The 8,858-nt window shown below is 38.5% G+C and overlaps 1 pseudogene; it reads right to left on the reverse strand.

Moving 5' to 3' along the window:
• The window catches only part of LOC107566035 (calpain-2 catalytic subunit-like), a 12,695-nt pseudogene extending 12,280 nt beyond the window's left edge, over positions 1-415 (reverse strand).
• Positions 416-8,858: the final 8,443 nt, after the last annotated feature.

Consider the following 8,858-nt stretch of genomic DNA (forward strand, 5'->3'; position numbering starts at 1 on the left):
ATATATATATATATATAACAATAGTAATTGTGAAAATAAATAAATAAATATTAATAATTGAATAATAGCATATATAATGTATGTTATTTTATTGATATTAAGCAAACATTTTTAAAAAGCAGATAAAACAACTATTAAAATATGCTTCAGGATATCAGTTAGCAGACACTACTGTATTAGTAGTGGCCATAAAACAGCAATATCAGTCATAGTATTTGTAATATCTTTGGTTGTTTGGCTTTTAAGTGAACAAAAGGTAATTAACCTGGAAATGAAATATTCCAGCGTAGTCACCGTCAAAACTCTGTCCAGACGGGACCACACGGGCGAACACGTCCTGGTTGAGGGTAAGAGACGCAATGGCAGCTAGAAGCCAACAGTCACCTGCAGAACCAGCGGGATGATGTGATATCATAGTGCGTTCACTAAATCTGCGACTCAATATTGCAAGTGGACAGTAACTGCATTTTTATTTAATATTTTATTAGATTTCACTGTTCATTCTACAAACACTCAAAACAATGACATGCTACGATATCGTTGGTAAAATGTAAATTCCTATCAACATAACCTTTAAGTTGTTCTGGCATGTTTCAGAACACCACCTGCCCTATTATTCCTGCTCCCACACATTTTGCAAACTCATTTGCATCACAGACATTTCGTTAATAGACAGTAAAATCAGTGGCATTGTCTGATCAGGACTCATATCAAACATTTTCAGCTACAGTGGAAAACTGCAGTCTCCTGACTCTTGGGACATGTGAGAAAACTGTGGCGTTTGATCCAAGACAGGATAAAAGGACACCAGTGTTTGTGTTGTATGGAGTAAAACAGGTTTAACAGTGTGTGTGTGTGTGTGTGTGTGTGTGTGTGTGTGTGTGTGTTTGGGACTTAAAGTTTCTATGTAGACAAAAAGGTTTCGCTTTTCCCATATTGTACAACAGGAATTCCCTTCCATTCAGCTAATTACTCACCCTTTGCATTTTGAAGAAAAACATATATGTTCTGTTTCTTTAAGAACATATGCAATTAATAAAATTCCCAGCTATGAAAAAATTGGTAGTCGAATCATTTAAGAAATATGGATCAGAATGAATGAGTTTGCTCAAACAGTGTGTTTCCCTGTACAATTCTAATGATTTTCAATGTCCTCCATCCACCATCCAAGGAAACTTCCTCAACCAGAAAAAACGCTTTTGTGGTTCAGCGTTTAAGTTTGTCTTTTTTTTTTTGCTATTCTATATGGGACAGTTCTATGTTATCATCATTTCTAAAGTTTCATTGTACACTAGCTCCACAATGAGCAAATATATTATACCTAAATTGACTAGCACCCTGGCAGATGTCAGTTCGGGTTGCTCCTCCGCTAATGAATGTTGGGTTGGACGTCAGTTGCTGGATGACAAAAACAGGCATTCCAAAAACATGAATCACTGGTTAACCTTGACAAGAGATGAGTTCATTGCTGATTAAAAATGATTAAACAAATTGCTCTTTATAGGATACAAAAAGTAGAGTCTAAGTACCAGGGTTGCAAATTTAGCTTAAATAGCATTCAACTCAGTCGGAACTTAAGATTTTGTGGTTATTTTGTTGGTTTGTTGTTTTATTAATAAATTAAATTAATCATAAATTAAAGAAAAATATTTGCTTGACATTATTTATTACAGTTACCCGAGTAACAGGGTTGAATGGTTGAGCAATTAACACTGAAAAATGTGTAAAACTTTTACTTGTTTAACTTTTTGTCTTCCCGCCCATGGGAAGGGTCCAAATTATGTTTTGGGGGGTTACAATTTTAAGTTACATTTTCAACAGGGGAAAATTAGCTTAAACAACACATAACTCAGTAGGAGCTAGAGATTTTGTGCTTATTTTGTTGGTTTGCAGTTATTGATTAACCTATATTTACCATCCGGGTATTATATTAAAGAAAAAATATTTCCTTGATTATTATCGGAGTAACAGGGTTGAGCAGTCAACACTGAAATCTGTAAAAATTGATAATGAAAATGTATTTTTTTTTACCTTTTGCCTTCCTGCCATGGGAAAGGTCCAAATTATATTTCATATTCTAAATTACTTTTTCTATAACAGGAAAATCATACAGTAACAGGATTTCAAAATGAATGCCAGAATATTAAATACTAGAGGTTTAGCCAGTGTAATCTTTTATCTTTTAATTTTACTTGTTATGCAAATTTAGCATGCAGACAGATTCTAATTTAGTCTTTCAGTTCGGACCATTACGCTTTATTAAATATTAAGTAATTAAAATATTGTAGAGTATATAATAACATTTTAATAAATTAAAACGTTTAAATATTCATTTAATAGTCATGCATATATTTTTATATTATTATTTCATATTTATTAAATACATGTTCAATATTTAAAAATCATTAAATAATACATCTTTAACATTACTATACATTTTACTTTATTATACATTTAAAAAAATATACATTTGCTTGATAATTTTTATTACAATAAAGTGAGTAACAGGGGAGAATAATTGCGCAGACAACACTGACATTTTTGTAAAAGGTGACAATGAATGTTTCTTCATGGGTGTTACAATTTTGAGGAATGGTACATTTTCTATAAGGGGGGAATATCATGCAGCAACAGGGTCGAAAGATGTGGGACAGCTAAATATGATCTTATTCAATAATTATTAATTAAAAAAAATTTAATTGTTAAACATAGAAGAGTCTGTGAGTCAAACTAACACAATTCTTGAATACCATCATACCAGCTGTGAGGATCATATTTACTTTAATGGACTCTAAAAGGTCTTCTGGTAAGCAATGCATTATGTGGATCACAAAGCATAAGCATGCAACATTTGATGTGCTAATGTTCTTAGGGGAGTATATGTTCCCATAACTCCCTGGTCTGTCTGGCTCTGAAGCAGCTTGTCAAGTTCAGACTAACATGCAAAGGCTTTGCATGGTCATTATAGAGTAGACTTTTTTTGTTCTTTCCTGGCTGCCGGGATGGTGTTAGAAAACACATGCATTAAAGGGGTCATATGATTCTGCTAAAAATAACATTATTTTGTGTATTTGGTGTAATGAAATGTGTTTATGCGTTCAAAAAACACATTTTCCACATACTGTACATTATTGTTTCTCCTCTATGCCCCGCCTTTCTGAAACGTGTCGATTTTTACAAAGCTCATCGGTCTGAAAAGTGAGGTGTGCTGTGATTGGCCAGCTATCCAGTGCATTGTGATTGGCCGAATACCTCAAGCGTGTGACGGAAATGTTACGCCCCATACCATATTGTGATACCGTGTCCGGCTTCATTTATACTTCTGCGTCGTTGTCCGCGTCAACATGCAGTACACATGCAAACCGCTAGTCAACAGTGTCCATGGGCATGTTGCTGGTGTAACCCGCAGTACACGGCAAAAGCCGAAGAAGAAGCGGCTCGTCGGAGAAGCATTATAGCCGTGACGGCGGCAAATAAATATCAAATCATTAAATCATTATTTAAAACTACAAAAAGGAGACAACAACGGAACAGGAGATGCTGGCATTCTTTCAATCTGCACAAGGACTTGTACCACGGCAGATCAACATTGTTTGTTGCGGACAACTACTGATGTATAATGCTATGTAGTTTAATAAATGATAAGACACTTGTTCTTTGCTTTGTTTTATTTTATATAAGGTGTAACATTAAAATATATTAAAGTGCACATAAACACACACAAAACTTATATGGAGGGAGGGGTTCTTGCAGACCAATCACAGCGCTTGCGGTCTGCGTAGAATTGACGCGCTGTTAGATTTTTGGAGAGGTGCACGTCAGGCTACGGCGTATGGGTGTGTGTCTATGTGTAAGCTACAGCGTAGGTCCGACGCGGAAGCATAAATCAGCCTTTATACTGTCTTTATATGCGTTGCGTTGCATCGTGCAGCGTAAACATAAAACCACGTCTGCATTTGTGATCGGAGAAATGACAAACAAGTGCTACTCTACACTGCTCAAAACTCACGTTTGAATCGTCAGTGACCAATTCTTTAAATATAAAAAAACGTACTTACAGTCTGTGAGTCAAAACAGCCGGCATTGTAGTCTACTCTACCAGGATCAGGAAACAGTCCTCCATAAAATGCGCTGGACACATCTGAATATTTGGGTTAAACTGTTCTGGAACAGTAATGTAAATACAACTTAATCACTGATTTCTAGTCGTGTCCTCTTTTGGAAGGCCAAACGAAGTAGTTTCGTTTTCACAACGAAACAGCGTCACACGTGAGCGGCGGCAGGAGGCCTAGAGTGAGCCGCGGCCTAGAGTATGCGGAGGCCGGCTTGAGTGAGCAGAGGCGAGTGAGTTTGAGAACGGCGCAGCCGGTGACCCCGGGCTGGACTCCGTTTCATTCACGGTGAAAGCTGATCCGGCGATCGACCGCACGAAGTTGATGTATTTCCTCAGCGACCAGCACGGATCAGCTCCAGGCATGACGAAGCGGATATCATCCTCTTTTGGAAGACCAAACAAAGTAGTTTCGCTTTCACAACGAAAAAGACACGGCAACAACAATACTACAGCGAGAATAAAAGTTATGCCTTCTTAATTTGCGTGAACATTTGGGCGGCGTTATGCAAATCTTCCCACATCGGGACGTAGGTATGTGGGGGCGTGTTAGAACGAGCCGTTTTAGGTAGGCGTGGTTGACTCTTAACTTTTATAAAGAATATCTCTTTGGATTTGAGACTGCTAGTCTTTGCAACTTTACAGATCTTCTTTATGCACCAAGAGCTTGTAACACTCCAAAGAGAAAGGAAAAATTTTAATTGCATCATATGACCCCTTTAAAACACTGATGTGTATATGTTTATTTGTAGCACAATGATATGATTGACCTAAAACTATGGACAAGTGCAGTTTCCTAATCACAGTGCCTTGAAAAACAATGATGGTATACACACCCAGGAAGCTTCAGACTAATAGTCGGTTATAATTATTATCAAACACAGAACAACTAGACTAGATGAGCAAGGTGTGATGGCCTAGAAAAGAGTAAACAAGTAAGAAAAGAAGTCAAAGTCGAGATTTGAACCTGGTTTGAGAAGAATGTGTTTTGCCATTGTAATGACGAGTGTGAACACTTCAACCATGTCAGTGTTATAAATGCCAAAGAAATATGAAATCAAAACATTGCATACGTAATATCAGACATTTTTTTATGTTATGCAAATATAGCAAATTGAGAGTAATTTGGTCTTTCAGTTTAGACCTTTTTTTTTTTACAAAAAACATTTTTAATAAATAATTAAAATATAATAAATGATACATTCTTAATATGCATTTAATAGCCTACTAATGCATGTATTATTTAACATATTTTTGTAATATTTCATATTCATTACATTTATTACAGTTATATATATAAATACTTAACATCTTTATTAAATATAATTTATTAAATTATTGTGTCACACCCACCTTTGGTCTCAGCCACTCAACCCTGCGCCCTTTAGATGAGTTTGGTCCCAGTTCCTTGAACCCGAGCGCAGATACATTGGCTTCAAACGTGTCATCCTGAAACAGGCGTCCGCTCTCCAGACACTCGCGCTTGAGCACTTCGTAGTCCTGGTTGAGGAATTTGACCGCATGAGCGTTGGTACCGACGCCCGCTGCTCGCGCCCGGTTCTGCTGGAGCTTCGTCGCGATTCCTGACTTCACGAGTTCACACTTACTTATAATGAACCGAGTAAAGTTTATGCGTATTTGGCGTGCTGTCCGGGGAGAGGGCTCCGAGCTCGGTAATTACTCTCGAGCCCGGGGTACTCCCCCTGGCCGGGGAGAGGGGTCCGAGCTCGGGATTAAGCCCGGACCCAAAATGCTCCCCCAAAGATGCAATCAGTATGGGACAGCAGCCAGAGAGGAGCGTTGATAACCCCCCAAATATGCAGTCTGCTCGTCCGTGACAACAAACGGTGAACACACTTCAGATGACAACGCTTTAAGTGGAGGGGGCGTGGTCAGTGGCGTTACTAGCCTTACATCAGTATTGGTATATTTACCTTTCTATAGCCTACGATTGTCTATCATAAAGAGCTATATATATTTCACTAAATATATATGTTTACTATATAACTATAACCTAAAAATAATTTGCAAGCTAACCTTCTTTTCTTTGATGAACGCAAAATAAACATTTAAAAAAAGTTTTACACAGAGGAACTGGGTAAAATCATGGAAAAGGCCAAACAAATGTTGTATCAGTGAAAACATTAAAGAAGTATCCTACAAAATACTACACAGGATCCAGTTAAGCATGTTTTGGAATAGCCTATGGGAAATATGCGGACTGGAAAAATAAACTATTCTGCAATTTTTGTATTTATTCAAAACATTTTTGGAAGGATTTAGAAACCTATATTACCAGACAATGGGGTGTATGATAAAAATTATATTTGATTTGCTTTTTCCCCCCAGAAATGTCAAGAAAACATAACATACCATATGAAGTTGTCTCTTTGCAAATTAATAGGCCTAAAAAAAGCACTGAAATGTTTGTACTTTTTTTCCGGCAGTTAATGTCGTTAATAATGTGACTACCTCTTGTTCTTGTAGAAATGGAAAAAAAAACTGCATCTATCTCACACATTTAGCCAGCTTAAGACTCTAAAAGACTAATTTATGACACAGCACTAAAATCTTCAAAGATTTCAAAATGCTATGTGGTGGCATTATGCTTATATTATATTTTCATATAGCCTATATAATCCTACTACGAGATTATCAAATGTACAATGTTTTATAAATTACCCTGTTACTGTTTCACTGAGAAACTGCTCCGAATGATTCAGAGCATGAGTGGACTGAGTGATTTAAACTGAATCTCGAATATTTTCCTTTTCTGAAGTTGGCAACCCTGCCCACGGCCATAGAATGTGCCCCCTGCACTTTTAATAAAATGTAAATTTGTCCCCCGCACATTCGTCAGAATCTTTCGACTGATAGCAACAGTCATCAACTCTCGTGCAGCTATGCTAGATTCACACAGGGCGTCAACGCTCGACGGAGGGCGTGTCTGAAGCTTGGCGCTCGTCATAGTGACAACAGCCAATTACACTGGACCGCAATTGGCTAGTACCTGAGCTAGGCTATTTGCATGAGGCGATCTGATTGGCTGACGCCTCCATTGGCGCTTGAAAAGTTGAGAAATTTGCAACTTCTGCCGCGAACAACACCAGTGATGCAATGCTGACGGACCCACAATTCAGTTCGGCAACGCATGACGTCACCCATTCAAAGTAATGAGAAGCGTTAATGCAGATGCCCCGTGTGAATGTACCTTTATAGCATGGCAGCTTACTCATTGCTTGTTCCCTTATCTCAGGGAATGGAGGTTACGTCAGTAACTGGAGCGTTCCCTTTCGAACGGTCTCTCCTGTTGCGTTGCACGCTTATGGGGAACGCATCCAATAGTGCCATGCTATAAGCAAGTGCAGAAGGGACCTGGTGAAGGTAGATGGCGAAGACCAGCTAGCGGCTGCACAGATATCACCAATAGAAATCCCGCTGGACCAAGCCCAGGAGGAGGCCATTTCTCTGGTGGAGTGGGCCCTCACTCCGATAGGACACTCTAAGGCCACTGAGGACTATAGAAAAGTTCCAAGTCGGCACAGTATGAGGATGAGGCGGATTCAATCTCCGAGCCCCCCTCAGGAGTTTAACATCAAAGTCGTTTTTGACGACTGACTGGCCTGCCACGAGATTGTGATTCGCCGCGATGGCTGCAAGGATGACACGTCACAAGAGGACAGGTCCTCGTTCCGTGCTGCACACCAGTCAGAAAAGACTGCCAAATCATGCCTCTCGCTTGAGAGAGGAGTTCCTTCCTCAATGGAATCAGCTAAGGGACTGCTGATAACAGCTGGATCATCTCGGGGAACCACTTCTGATTCCTCCAGAGTGGGGCCACACTCGCGACGTGACATGTGAAACAACGCCGCTGGAAATTTGCTCTAGGAAATACTCTGTAGTAATCGGCTCTTCTACGGTGTGGAGCAAGTTTCAAGCTTCTTGCTTCTTCTTCTTCAGAGTCCAGCGGGGAGATCATCTTCGTGCTGAAGGAGAAAATTTCTGTCTAAATGGCACTCAGAGTTGACTAATGGCAGTCGACCCCACCCCTTTTGGCGGGCTTTCTGTATTTTTTTTCAGTAATAAATAAGCATGCAAATTACAGTGAAGTGCAACAGTTACCATACGGTGTTCGACAGTGGTCAAAAAGGATTTACATATTGAATTTTAAATCTATTTCTTCTTGTAAACTAGATGTGGATTCGGACGGCAATTAAATTACTACATGACCTTGGTGTTTGTCAAGTAATTCCGCTGGGGATTTGTACGGCAATAAAATCACAGACTAACCCGTGTAAATGTTGAAAACAGCTTACATCCTCATGAGAAACAATTACCATTCGAATCGGACTATAAAAACATTGGTTTGTAGCACTTTATTATTCTTTTAGTTAATGAGCGGCTAATGAATCAGAAGTCTCTCATATTCACATGAATAACTTTACGTGTTGCAAAATTTTCCACAGATGGGGAATCTGTGAGTTTAATTGACTAAAGACGTTAACAAGAAATTACTACTGTACTTCAATGCATAGGCAACCATGTAAATACCACGATATATAAATATACAATATTTCAATATCACATTAATTAATTATTTTTACTGTAGAAGCAATGTACTATGCCATTTTGGTGGAAACTGTGGTAACTATTTGTAAACATCAAATCATCAAAATGATAGACTTTGCATATATGAAAAATGTGATATAGTCATCTTTATTATAGCAAATGATTTTATTTTCACCAG

The sequence above is a fragment of the Sinocyclocheilus grahami genome, unplaced genomic scaffold (genome assembly GCF_001515645.1).
Source record: "Sinocyclocheilus grahami isolate Dianchi unplaced genomic scaffold, SAMN03320097.WGS_v1.1 scaffold1042.1, whole genome shotgun sequence".
NCBI classification, from domain to species: domain Eukaryota; kingdom Metazoa; phylum Chordata; class Actinopteri; order Cypriniformes; family Cyprinidae; genus Sinocyclocheilus; species Sinocyclocheilus grahami.